The sequence below is a fragment of the Lynx rufus genome, unplaced genomic scaffold (genome assembly GCF_022079265.1).
Source record: "Lynx rufus isolate CCGP_SWC_20201006 ecotype Redwood Valley unplaced genomic scaffold, mLynRuf1.p SCAF_1, whole genome shotgun sequence".
Classification (NCBI taxonomy): domain Eukaryota; kingdom Metazoa; phylum Chordata; class Mammalia; order Carnivora; family Felidae; genus Lynx; species Lynx rufus.
This window is the reverse complement of record NW_025814823.1, coordinates 18,540,372-18,558,919: the sequence shown is the minus strand read 5'-3', so window position 1 is coordinate 18,558,919 and position 18,548 is coordinate 18,540,372. Positions and strand designations below refer to the sequence as shown.

Below are 18,548 nucleotides of genomic sequence, written 5' to 3'. Positions count from 1 at the left end.
AAGTCTGCCTTGGGCCACAGGGAGGTCTGCCGCTTCATTTCTGGCACTGGAATGGAAGGGACCATGGAGTGGGAATCCTGGCTTGAGCACCTTAATCGGGCTCTTCACGCTGTCTTGCACACAGACAGCTCAGAATAAGAGACCAGATTCTGGCGTTGTTTCGGTCGGGCTAATCTGACAGACTTGCACGGCTCCTTTTGGAGGGTAAAATCTACTTGGGGGAACAGGGCATAGGTACCTGAAAAGGGTATCTTCGTGAAACTGAATGGTACTAACCGTGACCCCACTACCACTGCCATCATTTATAGAATCTTTGTAAAGCCACTGTTCTGAAGCACTAGGTATACTTTAGGCCCTTTAATCCTAGCAACAACCCTCATAAAGTAGGTACTACTATCTTCTTTTCACAGATAAAGAAGCGGAGTCTCAAACAGTCTCTCAATGGCTTGAGAAAGTCACCCACGTTCACAGAGGTGGTAAGTAGAAGACCTGGGTTTTCAACCCAAGGGCGTCGAATGCCAAATCTGGTCTCAGTTGCGGGCATGCTTTGGTAGAATGATAGAGTGATCTTTCTAACCTCTCGTTTAGCCAACATTTATAAGTGCAAGGTCTCTTTTGCAGCCATTTTGTTTCTAACTATATGTGTTTATTTTCCTCCTTGGTCTACTCAACGGCATTACCACAGCTGGTAGTACGCATTTTTTTCTTCCAGATTTTCCTTCCAAAACACATCGTTAATTGCCCTGCTCTTAAAGCTTATGTCATACTCTTTGATCCCTGGCATTGGAGTTGTCATTAAAACGTCTCTTGGACTCATTCCCCGTGACATTATAGTCGAGGTTCTTGCAGCATAATTCCACTTGCTGATATTTTCCCTTGCATTGCGTTTGGATGATGAACGGTCCCCTGATGCTCTTAGGATCTGCCTTCTTGCCCTCAGAGACTGACTGCGTGGGTCTTCTTTTAACCTTCTAATGGCCCTGCTTGCCTTCTGGAGTGGTTGGGGCTCAAAAGCATTTGCATGCAAAGCACCTTGGGACATTTGGGTTTGCCTCTATCCCGTTGCCCTTCCTTCTTGTTTTCTTCATTCTGGCTCTTCCTTTCAGCACCGTGGCCTTCTGCCCCCTCACAGCCCCCATTCTTCAGCTTCTCCTCTGGACCCGCGACACAGCGTCCGATCTCTCTTCCTTTCTTTCGCTACTTCTCGTAGTCTCTTCCTGGCCTCTTGTCATGGCTGAGGCGGTTCCTCAGATTTGTTTTTCTCAGTCCCATGGGAAAGGGCTGTCCTGCCATTCAGGCTTCCATTCAGCGTACATTTGTTTAACCTCTTCTTCACACTGGGCGGTGTGGTTACAGGGATGGATAACGGCATCCTAGAAATTTAAAATAATACAGGTAGACTTTTATTTTTAGAGCAGTTTTAGGTTCACAGCAAAACTGAGTGGAAAGTACAGTTTCCGTGTACGCCTGACCTCACTTATCACAGCTTCCCCTCCATCCATACCCCTCCTCAGAGTAGCGCATTTGTTATAATTGATGAACCTAGATGGACACGTCCTAATCACCCAAGTCCACAGTCTACATTCGGGCTCACTCTTGGTGTTGTACATGCTGTGGGTTTTGACAAATGTACCATGACGCGTGTCCCCCGTCGCAGTATCATTCAGAACAGCGCAAGTGCCTGAAAAATCCTGCATCTCAGAGGAGGCTGGAACATAAATAATCATAGTACAGTCCTGACAGTGAAGTAGAGGTATGAAAAAAGAATGGCAGAGCACGAAGGAGGGAGAAGCTAACGCACAGAAACTTGGGGGGGGGGGTTTGGGAAACCATTCAAGTTCTATGTATTCGCAGAGGAGAAGAGTCTTGGGAGGCATGTGAGGCCAGGGCCAACCTGAGCTGGAGCACACAGGCACGGGCACTTGGGCACGTCGAGGGAATGCAGAATGTAGTAAACTGGTGGTGGTTAAAAGCGAGCACTCTACAGTCCCACAGATAGAAATATGACTCTGACCTCAGCATCATACTTGCTGTGGGATCTTGGTCACATTACTGAGCCTCTGTAAGCCTCAGTCTCCCCCTCTGTAAGCTGGGGATGGTAATAGAACTTGCTTGCAGAGGTGCTCTGGGGATTCAGTGGATGCATTTAATTAGCCCACTACCTGGCCTTGGTATGTGGACCTGAATGTCAGCCAGTGGTGTAGAAGCAGAGAGGATGCTGGGAATGGTACTCAAAAGGCAGAGCGTAAAGGCCCGGGAACCATATTCAGCAGTTTGGACTCACCATCCAAATCAGTGACTCTCAGTCCTGATCATGCGTGAGGATCACCTCAGATTTTGTTAAAATGCAGACTTCTTAGTTCCTCAGAAATTCGGTTTCAGTTGGTCTTGCCCGGGCCCAGGAATCTGAATTTGTAATGGCTCTGATATGAGTGGTCCAGGTCACAGTTTGGACTAGGTCACTGGGAGCTCAGAAAGCTTCTCGTGGTATCTACAAAATGAATCAAGAGTTAACAGAGGCAGAGACTGTAGAGGGAGGTCTGGGACTTTCTTAGGATCGGGTGCAAATCAGTCAAGGGAGCTGGAGCCAAACCCCAGGACGGCTTCTGGACTCCGAGCCCGGGATCTTCCTGCCTTATTCAGACACCGTCCACACAGCCCCGAATGAAAGCCCAACCAAGCCCCTGGCTGCTGGGCTTATGGGTCTGGTCTGAGCAGCCCGTGTGTCCTGGCAGGCTCCGACTCTGTGAGGGGACTGTGCCGTCAGCCAGCGTGCGTGACCGGGACACCTCCATCAGCGCTGCCATTCTGGTGCCGCTTCTGCTCTGCCGAGCCTCCCTCCTCCTGACTGCTCTACGGATTAAGAGTGAAGGACGCTTACAAACGTCCAGGTCCTGGAATCTGAGTCCTTGTAGCTCTAACAGCACGCATTTTCACAAAGGTGAACCAGGCATCCTTTCCGGGGAGAGCTTTTTGCAAAAGAGCACAAAGTCCTCAAGGAGCCTCACCGGGTGTTTCATTCCGGGCCGCGGGGGTGCCCTCCTGTCTGCTCGGCCTCCAGGGGGTACTCTATTTCCTGGTGTCCTTCCTGGTTCCTACGGCTGCGAGAAATTGTCTCCACCTCCTGGATGAGGGGCCCCTGCCTTTTGGTAGCCAGGACTAGTTTTCTAAACTGCCAGGCCACATCTCATGATCACCAGGCTCACAGAGAGAAACCCTGCCCGCCACCCCCCACCACCCCCCGCCCCTTCTTCTCCAAGAGGATCCTGAAGACATTAATGGAGGTTGGTAGGCCTCTGGTCACAGAAAACTGTCAGTAAATCCTGTCTTAGGAGTTCCTGCTCTGGTTTCCAGTTTATTCGTAAATCCTCTAAATCAGCCTCTCCTCCTGTTCAAATACAAAAGCTTGGAGTGCTCGAGGAGCCAGAACCTCTTTTTGACTTTTTGGCTTTCCCGGGCAGAAATATTTGAGAGCAAATTTATGCAACTGGCTGGATTCTCCCTCTGCACCCTCCCCACCAGCGCTTTTCAGTGGGGGGAGCAATACCCCATGTTAAGTGGCCACATTGGAGCTGAGAAAGGACCAGCTGCATTGGCCCCGAGTCATGGACAGAGCTTATAAACTAAGTGCCGAGGCAACTGTGAAGGCCATGGCCTTAGAGAGCTGTTGATGCCGAGCCCGGGGCTGACACCAGGTCTTGTTGCGGCCAGTTCCCATGGCCAGCTTTAAGCTTCCTGGATGCTCAAGGCTTTGCAGAAATGACCCATCAAATTCCCCAGTCCCACTGTGGCAACAAAAGCATAGGGCCAGCCATCTCTGCACTTCTCCAGAGGGACTTGGGAGAGCAGGGGGCCTGGAGGGCTGCAGAATCATCTGCTCTCTGTTCCCTTTGACAGTGACCCTCCCACACCTCACTCCCTGCTGCCATTTCATTCCTGTTCTCAGGCTGATGCTAAACAAAAGCAGCCTCGTGCTTTAGGTACATTATCTCAAATCCTAGCCATCTGGGGAGCTGTTCCCCCGTCCCCATTTTACAGACAAAGGCTAAAAGTTGACCCGGGCAACTGCACAGCTGGGCTTCACCCACAGGTTGGCATGGGTCCCACACCGGTGGTGTTCCTGCACCCAGGATCCCACGTTGTGTTGTGTCCCCTGGAATTAGAGTCAGGTCATTATCCTGGGTGACAGAGAGGTTGCTTGGTAACCTACACCAGTGGAAAAGCATGAGCTGCCGCTTGACAGATTACTCAGGATAAATTGGTGCTAGTCCTGGGCATGTGCAGTTCTGGACATTCCCAGAACTCATGGAATTACTTGGAAAGGGGGCGGTAAGAGGGAATCGGAGCCAAAAGAGAGATAAAGTGCTGGAACTATATGTTGACAAGAATTTGTCTAATTAAATACGCAGGTTTTAAATTACACTTGCCTCGTGATTCCGCGGCTGCTGCTGTGGCCATCCAAGACTCCAGCACCAGCAGCCCCGGCTGTTTGTGTGCCCGGAAGGGCAGCATCTGGGGGTGCTCGCCAGGGGACAGGGCACCCGGGACCACAGCGAACTTACCTTCAGTGATCTAGCGAGTGGGATTTATAGTCGACGTTGTTATTATCATGGGCTATTTTTGACTCGTGTTTTGATGGGTGACGTTAGCTGTGATTCTCGGAGGGCACCCGTAGCATCCTCCTCCTCAGATATCATAAAGTACGCACTCTCCGCCATCCGCGTGTGCGTGTGATTGAGGAGTGGACGCTGATTAGATCTACAGTCTCCAAACCTGATGTGTAGCAGAAGCTCTGGGAGAGCGAACAAACAGAAACAAACAAACCCCAAATGAGCAACGAACAGGCAGAGTCCCAAGTCTTGCCAAGCCCAGAGATTGATTTCGTAGAGAAACGATGATTCTGAAACCCAGCCAGGTGATCGTTCTGACACACAGCCAGGATTTGCGAAATCTCGAATGAACTGTCTTGGGCAAACAAAGGAATTCTAGTTTTTAATTTTCCAGCTTTTTAAATCTCCCATCTTTGAAATGAAAAGGTAACCTTAACCAAACTTCTAGAGTCAAGGTGATAGCAAAACAGCATCGTGTGTCAGTTGGAAACTTGGAACACGAGGACCTTGAACAGAATGAGAGAAGAAGCATTTTCATACTCACGATGCCATTTGGATTGAAAGTAGGAGGTCTCAAGAATAGTAACAGCTGGGTAGGAACATGGGTGAATCCCTTCACCTTTCTTTACCTCGGTTTCCCCACCTACAAAATGAAGAGCTCCTTCTGTGTCAGTTCCAAGTTCCCTGCTGGGTCTAAAATTCTATGATGAGAACCTCTGCACACCTTTTATGTCCAGGGTTTTCAAGCAGATTATCAAATATTTACTGAACTCTTGCTACGTGCCCAGGAACTGAAATTCTTTGAAGAATTGGGTCTGTGGTGAAAAAAGGGGTGCAGAAGGGGACGGACGCTAGTGAAGAGAAATAGATGAGCTCGGTGACTAAGGATTTCTGACCGTCAATGCTGCTTCACTTTCTTGCTTAGGGGCCATTTTTTGCGTGTGAGTCAAGTGCAGGTTACGGTGAGACAATGGAAGGAGAGCAGCAAACAAATATAACCTGAGCGATGGTAACTGATGGTAACTGCGTTGCTCAGCCCGTTGGATGGCAAACATTGCTAGGTGATAAAAAGCCCTAATGCATCAGGTGCTAATCTGGTGCTAAAACGCTGCTTCAGGAAAAAATGTATTCCCAGAAAGGAAATACTGGTGATTTGACTGACAGCGACAGCTGGAGCCCCCTATATTCATCCAGATAGGAAGCAGGAAAAAATAAAGAAGAAGTTGTGTGTTATACAGAAGGAACTGGTGTGAGCTATGTCTCTTGAATGTTCTTGTTGCTGAAGGTTTGGGAAAGTGTTGAATATATTATCTCTCGGCTGCCTTCGGGAGCTTAGATTCTGGGTGTTATGAGCAGTGAAAGTCACAGCTCACCGAAGGGCACTCAGTGCAGTGCTCTGGGGTGGGGCTTTTCAAATGGCTTTCAGAGTTTCACAGAAAGTGCTGAAGGTGGAGGGGGGTGAGGGGAGATGGGGGGGTGCATGGTATCACCAGCAATATCTCCTTAAATCTGAACAATTTACTCCTACCTGCTGTATATGTTGAAGCTCTACATGAGATGTTGGGACAATTAGCCAGTTGGCAGAACTCGCAAGCTACTTTGGTGGCATTAGTCACCTATTTGGCAAAGCCAAGTTGGGCAGAGACTAAGTGCTCAGTATGTCCAGTTTGGCTGGGGCAGTGAATGATAGTGTTTGGGATGAGTTTGCTGGATAATGTGACCAGATGTCCTGGTACAGAGAACTGGGCAGATAGTACATTTGTTACTCCATACCTTCGCTGACGTCCCATCACTCTCCCGTCTCCTAGGGGTGGAGTGGAGTGTGGACGGAGGGTAGAGTCCACATGGGGCAAACCCATCTAATCCTCACAACAGCCCCCTGGGCTAACCTTTATTCTTCACAATGTTTACAGGAGGAAACTGAGGCTCAAAAAAATTCAAGGATCTCACCTGAGATCATAGAGCCAAAGGGCAGTACTGGGGAGACATTAAGGTGTGTGTTCAAAAGTCACCTCCTGGAGCCCAAATGTCCATCAACTGATGAATGGATAAAGAAGATGTAGTTTGTATATACACTGGAATATTACTTGGCAATGAGAAAGAATGAAATCTTGCCATTTGCAAAACGTGAATGGAACTGGAAGGTATTATGTTAGGTGAAATAAGTCAGAGAAAGACGGATATCATATGTTCTCACTCACGGGTGGAATTTGAGAAACTTAATAAGAACCGTGGGGGAAGGGAAGGGGAAAAATAGTTTCAAACAGAGAGGGAGACAAACCATAAGAGACTCTCAAATACAGAGAACAAACTGAGGGTGGATGGGGGGTGTGGGGAAGAGAGGGAAAAACGGGTGATGGGCATTGATGAGGGCACTTGTTGGGCTGAGCACTGGGTGTTGTATGTAAGCAGTGAATCACGGGAATTTATTCCCGCAGCCAAGAGCACAGTATATATGCATTGTATGTTAGCTAACTTGACAATAGATTATATTTTAAAAAGAAAAAAAAAGGTAAAAAAAAAACCAAAAAAGTCACCTCCTGGAGATGACCCTAAGCACACTCCAAATAGCCTAGGCCTGGAAGCAACCAGAACCTCCTCTGGTACCGTGGAAACCAAGAGCCTGGCCAGGAGGCTGGCCTGGCCAGGGGCTCTGAGAAGGAGGGAAGGGCGGGAGTTGGCCTTCTGGTCTTTGGAGGGTGATGGCACAAATCTGCAACAGTTTCACCTGCCTCAGCCCCCAAGCACTATGGTGCTGTGGGGTCAGTCTGGGAGGAGAGGGCTAGGAAGGACTCCGTGTAATCTCAGGTCGGCCACACCTCCTGCAAGAGCTAAATGAAAACCCCTCTAGCAACAAAACCAGGGTCATAAACACCGAGCAATGCCATTGGGAATATGAAGCGATAAATAGTTGAGAATTTAATCCCCAAATTTATAAAGGGTGATGGAAATAGCTCCTTGTTTTCCCGGAATATAGTTTGGTTCGTGATCCTGCAAGGTTTAGGGATGACAATTTTGCTCTCTGAAACAAAGAGAGTGTACTGTATGCAGAAGGCACTCCAAAAACACTCCCTGAATGAATATATGGAAAAGGAACAAAAACAAAGTTACGTAAGGCATTCTTTCCACGCTGGGATAAATGCAGAAGCCTCTACCCCTCAGAAGGGAGCTTTACTATGAACCAAAAACATTTGCTTCTATAAAGTTGCAGAAAACTTGAGGTGATTTTCTTATCGCTTCTTGCTGTGTTACGTTTCGCCTGTCCGAGGTAGGTTTGTTGCTATAAAGGCAACAAAGAAAGGGGCTGGAGTAATACCAGTGGTACAAATACCTTCTTCCTTCCCATTTTTTTCTTGGCAGACATCTGAGGTGGAGTTTCCCTCTGGTATCCCTCTCAGGATATAGACCCCAATCAAACCTGGGGCCTGATGTACCAGTGGCCTCACTGAGCCACAGACACATGTTTAGAATTCCTCAGTCAACTGCGAGGCGGGCAAAGAAAGCCCCAAGCAAGAAAGGCAGACACTGGGCACTTTTGAACTTAACTCTGGGTATTAAAGGAGCATTAAACAGGAAAGAGTATGTGAAAACAGCAGCCAGAGATTTTAGCTGACTCAAGAGATAGTCCTCGTAGGAGACGGTGGGTACACAGCCAGGTTTGCGGTGTGTGTATTTAGGAGAGATTTTCCAGACAAGCTGTACGAAGTCCCACTTATGTGCCTGGTGTCCTCGATAGGCAGAATTAAAGCCTTCTACTGAAGGGGGTGGACCAGAGCTGCTGTCGGTGCCTTCCTCCAGGTAGAGAGATCCACCGAAGGCTGTATTTTTCTGCCCGGGGCTGGCGTTTAGCCTACGTGCATGGGGGTAGGCAGCCTGGTTGCCTGTGGTCAGTATCCATTCTGTCTGGTTGATGTCTGTGTTGTACCTGTTGTTAAATATTTGGAATATCACCCCTGGTCATAGGCATATCCTCCATAATACTGATTGATGGAAAATCTCCAGCCAGTTTCCACAGACCTCTATCCTTGTCCCTCTTCCTAGCCAATGACTTTAAAGAAATGGCAGAAAATGCTATTTGGAGAGGAGATAAGCTTGATAAATTGGACCCAATCTCAAGCCTTTCACTTGGATGATTTCTTGGGGCTTGGCTTAAATGTGACTTTTCGAGAGAGAGCTTCTGTGAGTCCTATTTTAGATTGGGCCCCTTCCTGCATGGACCCATAGCCCACAGTACGTCCCCGGTTAATACGCTCGTTAGACTCCATCTTTCTTACTTGTGTTTGGTGAACGTCTGTCCTGCTCTAAGGGGCATAAGGGAGACGCCCTCATGGATCTTGTTCACCCCATGTGCCAGAGCCCGGCATCAAATCGGTTCAGTTAATATCTGTAGAACAAATGAAATGAAATAGGTGTAGAATATTCATTAGATGGCAGAGATGATACCTGTCCTCAAGGGGGTTATTCTTTAGAGGAGGCAGCGAAAACACCACCACGTGTTATGGGCACAAATGGCACCTGTACGGAGTGTTACGTGAAACACAGTGAAGGGAGCAGTGACCTTGCTGCTCGGGGCTTGGGGGGTGGGGGGTGGGGCATGGTATACCTGGGGAGAACTGGGGGAGGTCTTTCTCACGAGGGCAAGCCTCGAAGTGGGGACTCAGAGCGGGCCGAGTGTGGAATGCAGTCCAAGAAGAGAGATCTGCAGGTAGGAGTTCAGAGGGTGCTGAACAGATGTGGCATATTTGGAAATGGCACTTCTTCAAATTGACAACAGAAGATCAGGGAAGAGGGGCACGTGGTGGCTGTGGTGGTTGAGCATCCGACTTCGGCTCAGGTCATGATCTTGCAGTTCATGGTTTCAAGCCCCATGCTGGGTGCTGTGCCGACAGCTCAGAGCCTGGAGCCTGCTTCGGATTCTGTCTGTCTGTCTGTCTCTCTCTTTCTCCCCGCCTCCTCCACTCGTGCTCTGTCTCTTTCTCTCTCAAAAATAAATAAAAACATTTAAAAAAAAAAGCATCAGGGAAGAATAAATAACAGGCTAGAAAGGCATACGGTCTTCTAAGGCATGGTAAGAGCGGCTATATGATGGGGAACTTTTACATCATTTTAACTTTTTTTCAAAAATGTAGCGTAATTGGTAAGTATGGAGAATGGGTTGAAAATCGGGAGATCCTGGAAGTAGGGATATTTCCTAGAGGTCAGGTCCTTCCTCGTTGTAGCATTCAAGGAGTAAGGGAAAGGAAATAGTTACATAGGGCACCGATGTTTCTATGTAGAGGGATGGAATCTGTGTCCTGACAGGCTGGAATGCAATGAGCTGTGATTTGAGACTCTCCTATGAGCTCTTTGTACCTCGGTAACTGCACCTGTGGACTGTGGGACTTGACTGGAAGATCTGCCATATCCCTGAACACTAACGTTCTATAACTCCACGGGCTCCTAAACTAATAAGATGAAGTCAAGTAGGAACAGGTGCTATATTGCTGGTACTAACGGCGTTGTGGGAACACAGGTTAGAAAGAAATCAACACAAATACTGGCTTAGCAGCAAGTCAGCTTGCCCCACGCCGTGAGAGGGGGACTGGCCCAGAGGGAAGGGTGGAGAGTGGAGAAGCACAGAGGTAGCACTCTTCGGGCGTGAGCCAGGGCACACCTGAACTTGGAGATTGTTCTGGGCTTTGCTTTTTCAGAGGGATAAGGACAATTGAGAATGACAGTGGCCAGAACTGTAAAAAGTCCAACGTCCAGATCATAGGAAAACTGAATGGAAGAACTGGGAATATTTAGCCTAGAAAATAGAAAACTTGAGGAAAATGGATTCGATGTCTTTACGTATGTAAAAAATTTCCAGGGGTGCCTGGGTAGCTCGGTTGGTTGAGCATCTGACTCTTGATTTCGGCTCCAGTCACGATCCCAGAATCATGCAGTCGAACCCTGTGTTGAAGTGAACCCACACTGAGCGCGGAGCCTGCTTTTGTCTCTCTCCCTCTGCCCCTCCCCTTCACCCACACTCTTGCTCTAAAATAAAATTTAAAAAATTTCCAAGTAGAAAAGGGGTTTGATTTTATTGGACATCAGCGATCAGGTTTAGAACCAATAATTGGAAGTTTCTGAATGCATGATTAGGTCAAATATATGTAAAAAAGGCTATCCACGAAGTAGGTTTTTCAAAAATGAGAGAAAATTTTTATAAGTTTGGCTCATTTGCCATAACCTTTTTAGGAGAGAAAGAAGGAGTTCTGTTTTCTTTAGTATTTTATCAGTGATACCTACATAGTGTGTATTTATTAAATGAGCAAGTGTGTTGAATGAGCTGTGAACTGTTTTTCATCTCTGATATTAAAATTAATGTCTCAATCTCTAGCACTTTTATTTATACACCCCTTACCACACTATATTCTATTTTTTAATGTTTATTTATTTATTTGAGATAGAGCATGCCCAAGTGGGGGAAGGGCAGAGAGAGGGAGAGAGAGAGAGACCAGCAGGCTTCTCATTATCAGTTTGGAGCCTGATGTGGTCTCGAACCCATGAACCGTGAGATCATGACCTGAACCGAGATCAAGAGTTGGACACTTAACTGACTGAGCCACCCGGGCACCCCACCACATTATACTCTAATTTGTTCTTTTCTTTTTTCTTTTCTTTTCTCCTTTCTTTATTTCCCTATCTATCTATCTATCTATCTACATCTATTTTATTTTAGAGAGAGAGCGTGAGTGGGGGAGAGGGGCAGAGGGAAAGAGAGAGAGAATCTCAAGCAGGCTCCCCACACTCACTGCAGAGATCAATGCAGCACTCCATTCCATGACCCTGGGATCATGAACTGAGCTGAAATCAAAGTTGGATGCTCAAGTGACTGAGCCACATAGGCACCCCTAATTTGTTCTTTCAATATCTCCTTTTCTACCTGGACTATGAGCTGACCAAAGTGAGGGGTTGTATTTTCGTTGTGTCTTCAACACTCTCAGTCCAGTCCCGGCATGTAGCAAGTGCTCACTTGAGTAGGGGGCCATATCATTTATTATCAAAGCAAGACTCTTTAAGAGTGAAGGGGGATGGGACACCTGGGTGGCTCAATCGGTTAAATGTCCGACTTCGGCTCAGGTCATGATCTCACAGTTTGGGAGTTCAAGCCCTGCATCCAGCTCTGTGCTGGTACCTCAGAGCCTGGAGAACTGCTTCAGATTCTGTGTCTCCCTCTCTCTCTGCCCCACCCCTGCTCACACTCTGTCTCAGTCTCTCTCAAAAATAAATAAACATTGAAAAAAAAAAAAAGAGTGAATGGGGGGCTGACCTGATGGGAAAGGATACTATAGCATAAGATGCCACCGTGCTGGGCAAACCAGGATGAGTAGTTACCATAATCAGTAAGTGCTTGCTGAATGAATACAGAGGGAATGAGTTTCTGGAGCCAGGAGAGGCAGGCTGTAGGAATGCTGTCCTTAGGCTGAGGTTAAAAACTTCTCCCTGGGAATTGCACCCTGTGGGCTCAGTTTTGTGTGCAGAATGCATCTAGACTTTCTTTCACATGGAATTGAAATATCTGAATTCATCTACTGCTTCCCTAGGGTAGACTTTTCTTTAACCATTCTGCTTGGCCTGGAGGTTATCCTTACTACCTTTGGGATTCTCTCGTTCTGCATGGACTTCCATTTGACAAGGTCAGTTTGGGTGTTGTAGCCCTTGGCCCCCAGGAGCCCCACAGTTCTATCCTCCTGTACCGGACCCCCTCCCACCTCAAGGCCTTTGACTTCTATACTTTCCCTGCCCACTCAGCCTTGGCGGGGTCTCTAGGACCAGTTGTGATCACAGACGAGAGGGATTTAGAAAGTCTGAGCCAATGTTCTGCAGCTTAACCTCGTGTAAGCGTTGTCAGCCCTGACCTAGTGACCTGATTCTCATCAATGTGCTTGGGCCTCGCTCCAAAGTGCAGCTCCCTGTGGCCCCAGTTCTGGTAACCAGGACAGAGGCCTGGTTTCTTGGCTTGAGTGCTTGTATTGGTCGCTGGCAGAGGGCTCATCTTGTTCTTATCTGCCCCTCTCTTGTCCCAAGGATGAGGACTTAGCCCTTAAGGGCCTGCTGGGAAGATGTCCAATCCCTCAAGTGTTTGTTATCTCAGATAACAAACTGTCACTGCCTGCCTGAAAGACTGGGGCTTAGCTCCTTGCCATTAAGTCTGGATTGAGAGTTCTGCCTGCCAACTCGGGGGTCTTCCCCATACCTTCCACACCTGTCCACACCTGAGCTGTGCTAGGATGTGGTGCTGTTGCCTCGTTTTTTCGTCTTTTTTTATTTATTTATTTACTTTGAGAGGGATAGAGGGAGAGAGGAGGGTACAGATTGAGAGAGAGAGAGAGAGGGAATGAGAGAATCCTAAACAGGCTCCGTGCTGTCAGTGCACAGCCCAATGTTGGGCTCGATCTCATGAACTGTGAGGTCGTGACCTGAGCTGAAACCAAGAGTCGGATCCTTAACCTACTGAGTCACCCAAGTGCCCCGTTTGTTTTCATCTTACTGATGGTCTTTTATCTTCTTCTTCCCTGTTTCCTCTCGTTTCCTCTCGTTGTTTTCCTATTTCCTCCCTTCTCATTTTCTTTTCTGTAGCTATAATTAATTTTCTCCAAGGATGCAGACAGCTGTCAGTTTTTTGGTTGCTGTCTGTTTTTATGGGAGGGAAGGGGGTGGGGAATTCGCAAGGGTCCTAAACTGCTTACAGAGTCTGAGTCTTCTCCCTCTGTCTGCATCCTCCTTCCCACATATCCCCCAGTGCCGGGACATTGACCGTCTACCGGTAAACTAACCGATCACTTCGAAAAATAGAACTGACAGATACTAAATTTTGATGCTTCCATTTCCCTAGCAGAAAATGCGCTATATGAATGTACAACATTATTGTAAAATTGCTAGAAAGCCCCGAAGAAGGAACTGACCTTTTTCAAGTTAAGTCACACTATACCCTTGAGCTGCATGTTCCATAAATTCTGGAATAAAAAGGTTAATAATCTCAACTGGAGAGGGAATTTTTTTTTTTTTCCCCAGGAGGGGATGATGACCTTTCTCATAAGTTTCTAACACTAGGTTAGTAGGTTCAACTGCCTTTTTAGGGGAGGAAAAGATGGAGGAAATAAAACAGTATACTATTTTCTCTTTTTTTCTAGTCTTATTGGGAAATAATTGACATCCTTCACTGTATACATTTAAGATGTATGGCATGATGGTTTGATTACATGTATTGTGAAATGAGCACCACGATAGGTTCAGCTAACACCCGTTTCTCGTATAGATACAATAAAAAGAAAAGAAAGAAGAAAAAAATTTCTCCTTGTGGTGAGAACTCTTACGATTTACTCTCTTAATTCTCCTATATGTTACACAGCGGTGATAGCTATAGTCATCATGTACATTCCCTTCGTAGTGCTTGTTTATCTTATAACTGGAAGTTTGTGCCTTTTGACCACCTTCTCCAATTCCTTCTCCTCCAACCCTCTGCCTCTGGTAATCACAAGTCTGATCTCTTTATGAGTTTTTCTGTCTTTTTTAAAGATTCCACATATAAGTGAGATCATACAGTACTTGTCCTTCTCTGACTTACTTCACTTAGCAGAATGCCCTCTAAGTCTATCCATGTTGGCACAAATGGTAGGATTTCCTTATCTTTTATAATGGCTGAATAATATTCTGTTGTATGTATCTGCCACAACTTCATCCCTGGGGAATACTTAGGTTGTTTCCACGGCTTCGCTGTTGGAAATAATGTTATGAACATGGGGGTGCAGATATCTCTTCAAGATAGTGTTTTTGTTATCTTTGGATAAATACCAAGAAGTAGAATATCTGGATCATACAGTTTTATTTTTAACTTTCGGAGGATCCTCCATACTGTTTTCTATAGCAGCTGTCCCAGTGTACAACCTCACCAGGAGTCCACATGGGTTCCTATTCTCTTCGTCCTCGCCAGCATTGTTACCTCTTGTCTTTTTTATGGTGCCATTCTAACAGATGTGAGGTGATATCTCATTGTGGTTTTAACTTGCGTTTCCCTAAAGACTAGTGGTGTTGAGCATTTTTTTAAAACATACCTGTTGGCTTTTTATATATATATTTTGGAGAAAAGTGTTCAGATCCTTTGCCCATTTTTAAATTGGACTACTTGTTTTTTTTGCTACTGAGTTGTAGGATAATAACCCCTTATCAGATATATGTGTTGCAAATATTTTTTTTCCATTCTGTAGGCTATCTTTTCACTTTATTGATGGTTTCTTTTGCTATGCAGAAGCATTTTAGTTTGATGTAGTCCCATCTGTCAATTTTTTGTTGGTTATGCTTTAAGTGTCCTATCCATAACATCATTACCAAGACCCATGTCAAGGAGCTTTATTGCTATATTTTCTTCTAGGAGTCTCATGGTTTCAGGTCTTATATTTTAAGTCTTTAATCCATTTCAAGTCAATGTTTGTGAATGATGTAAGATATGGGTCGAGTTTCATTCTTTTACATGTGAATATCCAGTTATCCCAGCACCATTTATTGAAGAGACTATCTTTTCATCATTGAGTACTCTTGCTTTCCTTGTCAGATATTAGGTGACTTTATATGCTTGGGTCTGTTTTGGGGCTGTCACTTCTGTTCATTGCTTGTTTGTCTTTTTTTAATGCCAATACCATGCTGTTTGATGACCATAGCTTTATATTGTAGCTTGAAATCAGGAAATGTGATGCTTCCTGTTTTGTTTTTAGTCAGGATTTCTTTGGTGGTTCCATATAAATTTTAGGTGTGTTTTCCTGCTTCTGTGGAAAAAAAAAATGCCTTTGAAATATCAATAAGGATCACTTAGATTACTGTAGGATTCTATAGATTACTTTTGGTAGTTTAGACATTTTAACAATATTAATTTTCCATCAGCAAACACAGTAATATTTCCATTTATTTGTGTGTTTTATTCAATTTCTTTCATCAATGTCTTGTAGTTTTCAGTGTAGAGATCTTCTACTTCCTTCTGTTTATTCCTAAGCATTTTATTGTTTTTGATGCTCTTGTAAATAGGATCAATTTCTTTATTTCTTTTTCAGAAATTTCATTGTTGGTATATATAAATTTTACAGATTTTGTCTGTTAACTGTGTATCTTGAAACTTTGCTAAGTTCATTGGTTAGATCTAGCCTTTTTTAGGTTGAGTATTTAGGATTTTCTGTATATAAAATCATGTCATCTGTAAATAGAAACTATTTTACTTCTTCCTTTCCAGTTCTGTTGCCTTTTATTGTTCTTGCCTGATTGCTCTAGTCAGGATTTTCAGTACTATATCAAATAGAAATGATGAGAGTGGGCACTCTTGTCTTTTTCTCCTGATTTTTGAGGGGAAGCTTTCATTCTTTTGCCATTGAGCAAGACGTTAGCTGTGGGCTTGTCTTATTGGCATTTATTATGTTGAGATATGTTCTACCTATGCCTAATCTGTTAAAAGTTTTTATCATGCGTGGATGTTGAATTTTGTTGAATGCATATGATCCTTTTCTTTCATTCTATTAATGTGATATATCACATTGATTTGCATATGTTGAACCATCCTTGCATTCTAGGGATAAATCCCACATGATCATAATGAATGATTTTTTAATGTGTTGCTGAGTTCACTTTGCTGGTATTTTGTTGAGAATTTTTGCATCTATATTCATCAGAGATATTGACCTGAAGTTTTCTTTTCTAGTAGTCTCCTTTTCTGGTTTTGGTATCAGGATAATTCTGGCCTTACAAAATGGGTTTGTGAATGTTCTCTCCTCTTTGAAATATGGGAGTTTTAAGAAGGATTGGTGTTCATTTTTAAAAAATATTTGGTAAAATTTGCCACAAGCCATGTGGGCCTGGACTTTCCTTTATTGAAAGATCTTTGATTACTGGTTCAATTTCCTTACTAGTAATTGGTCTATTCACATTTTTTTATTTCTTCTTGATTCAGTCTTCATTAGGTTGTATGTCTCTAAGAATTATTCCATTTTTTTTCTAGGTTGTCCAGTTTATTGTCATATAGTAGCCTCTGATGATCCTTTGAATTTCTGTGGGATCAATTATATGTCTATTTTTTCATTAATAACTTTGCTGATTTGGATTCTTTCTCTTTTTTCCTTGGTTAGTCTAGCTAAGGTTTTGTCCATTTTGCTTATCTTTTCAAAGAAATAGCAGTTTGGTTCATCTTTTTCATTTTTCTGTTTTCTATTTCACTTATTTCTGCTCTAATATTTATTATTTCCTTTCTTCTGATAACTTTGAGTTCAGTTTGTTCTTTTTCAAGTTCTTTAAGGAACAGAGTTAAGATGTTTATTTGGGACTTTTCTTCTTTTTTTTTTTAATTTTTTAAAGTTTATTTATTTATTTTGAGAGAGAAAACAAGTATGGAGGAGGGGCACAGAGAGAGAGAGAAAGAGGGAGAGAGAGAAGCCCAAGCAGGCTCCACCCCATCAGCGCAGAGCTGGACATGGGGCTTAAGCCCATGAACTGTGAGATCATGACTTGAGTCAAGATCAAGAGTCATGTGCTTAACTGACTGAGCCACCCAGGTGCCTTGGGGCCTTTCTTATTAATGTAGGTATTTATTGCTATGCACTTCACTCTCAGAACTGCTTTTGCTGCATTCTGTAAGTTCTGGTATATGTGTTTCCATTTTTTATTTGTGTCAAGAAACTTTTTTATTTCCCTTTAATTTCTTCTTTGATCCCTTGGTTCTTCAAGAGAGTGTTGTTTAATTTCCATGAGTTCATACATTTTTCAGTTTTCTTCTTCTTGATTTCTAGTTTCATGCTATTATGGTAAGAAAAGATACTTGGTGTGATTTCAGCCTTCTTGAGTGTTCTAAGACTTGTTTATTTTTAAAATTTTTTTTTAATGTTTTATTTATTTTTGAGAGAGAGACCGAGTACAAACAGGGGAGGGGCAGAGAGCGAGGGAGACACAGAATCTGAAGCAGGCTCCAGGCTCCGAGCTGTCAGCACAGAGCCCGATGCGGGGTTCAAACCCACAAACTGTGAGATCATGACCTGAGCCAAAGTCGGACGCTTAATCGATTGAGCTACCCAGGCATCCCTTCTAAGACTTGTTTTGTGGCCTAACATATGATCTATCCTAGAAAATGTTCTACTTGTGCTTTAGAAGAATGTGTATTCTGCTATTGTTGGGTAGAATGTTCTGTATATGTCTGTTAGGTCCATTTGGTCCATAGTGTTGTTCAAATCTGCTGTTTCCCTTTTGGTTCTCTGGCTGGTTTATCAATTGTTGAGAGTACGGTATTAAAGTCCCCAATTATCATTATATTATTGTTCATTCCTCTTTTTAGCTCTATTAGTTTTTGCTTTATATATTTAGCTGCTCCAATATAGGGTGTATGAAAATTTATAATTGTTATCTTTTTGATGTATTGACTCCTTTATCATTATATAATGACTTTCTTTTTTTCTTACCATTTTTAGTTTGAGATCTGATATAAGTAAAGCTACCCCTGCTTTTGCTGTTTTCTGTTTTTGTTTTTGTTTGATGAGTATTTGCTTCAAATGCCTTTTTCCATCCCTTCATTCTTAGCCTATGTGAGTCTTTAAGGCTAACGTGAATCTCTTCTAGGCAGCATATTGCAAGATCTTGGCTTTCTTTTTTTTTTTTTTTTTAATCCATTCAGTTGTTCTATGTCTTTTGGATAATTTTATCCATTTACATTTAAAGTGATTATTGATAGGTAAGGACTTACTATTGCCATTTTGTTAATTGTTTTCTGGTTGTTTTATAGATCCTTTGTTCCTTGTTTTCCTTTCTTTTCTTTTTTTCTTTTCTTTTCTTTTCTTTTCTTTTCTTTTCTTTTCTTTTCTTTTCTTTTCTTTTCAAGTTTATTTTTAGACAGGGAGTGGGTGAAGGGCAGAGAGAGGGGGAGGATCCCAAGCAGGCTCCATGCTA

At 44.1% G+C, this 18,548-nt stretch overlaps 1 long non-coding RNA gene across 1 annotated transcript; it reads right to left on the bottom strand.

The window, feature by feature from the left end:
* Window positions 1–3,289: 3,289 nt before the first annotated feature.
* Window positions 3,290–9,461, bottom strand: LOC124510910 (uncharacterized). Its single transcript, XR_006961780.1, has 3 exons — window positions 9,214–9,461; window positions 8,885–8,994; window positions 3,290–4,792 (listed from the first exon to the last, which is right to left on the bottom strand). It is a non-coding gene; the product is annotated as an uncharacterized LOC124510910 (long non-coding RNA).
* Window positions 9,462–18,548: the final 9,087 nt, after the last annotated feature.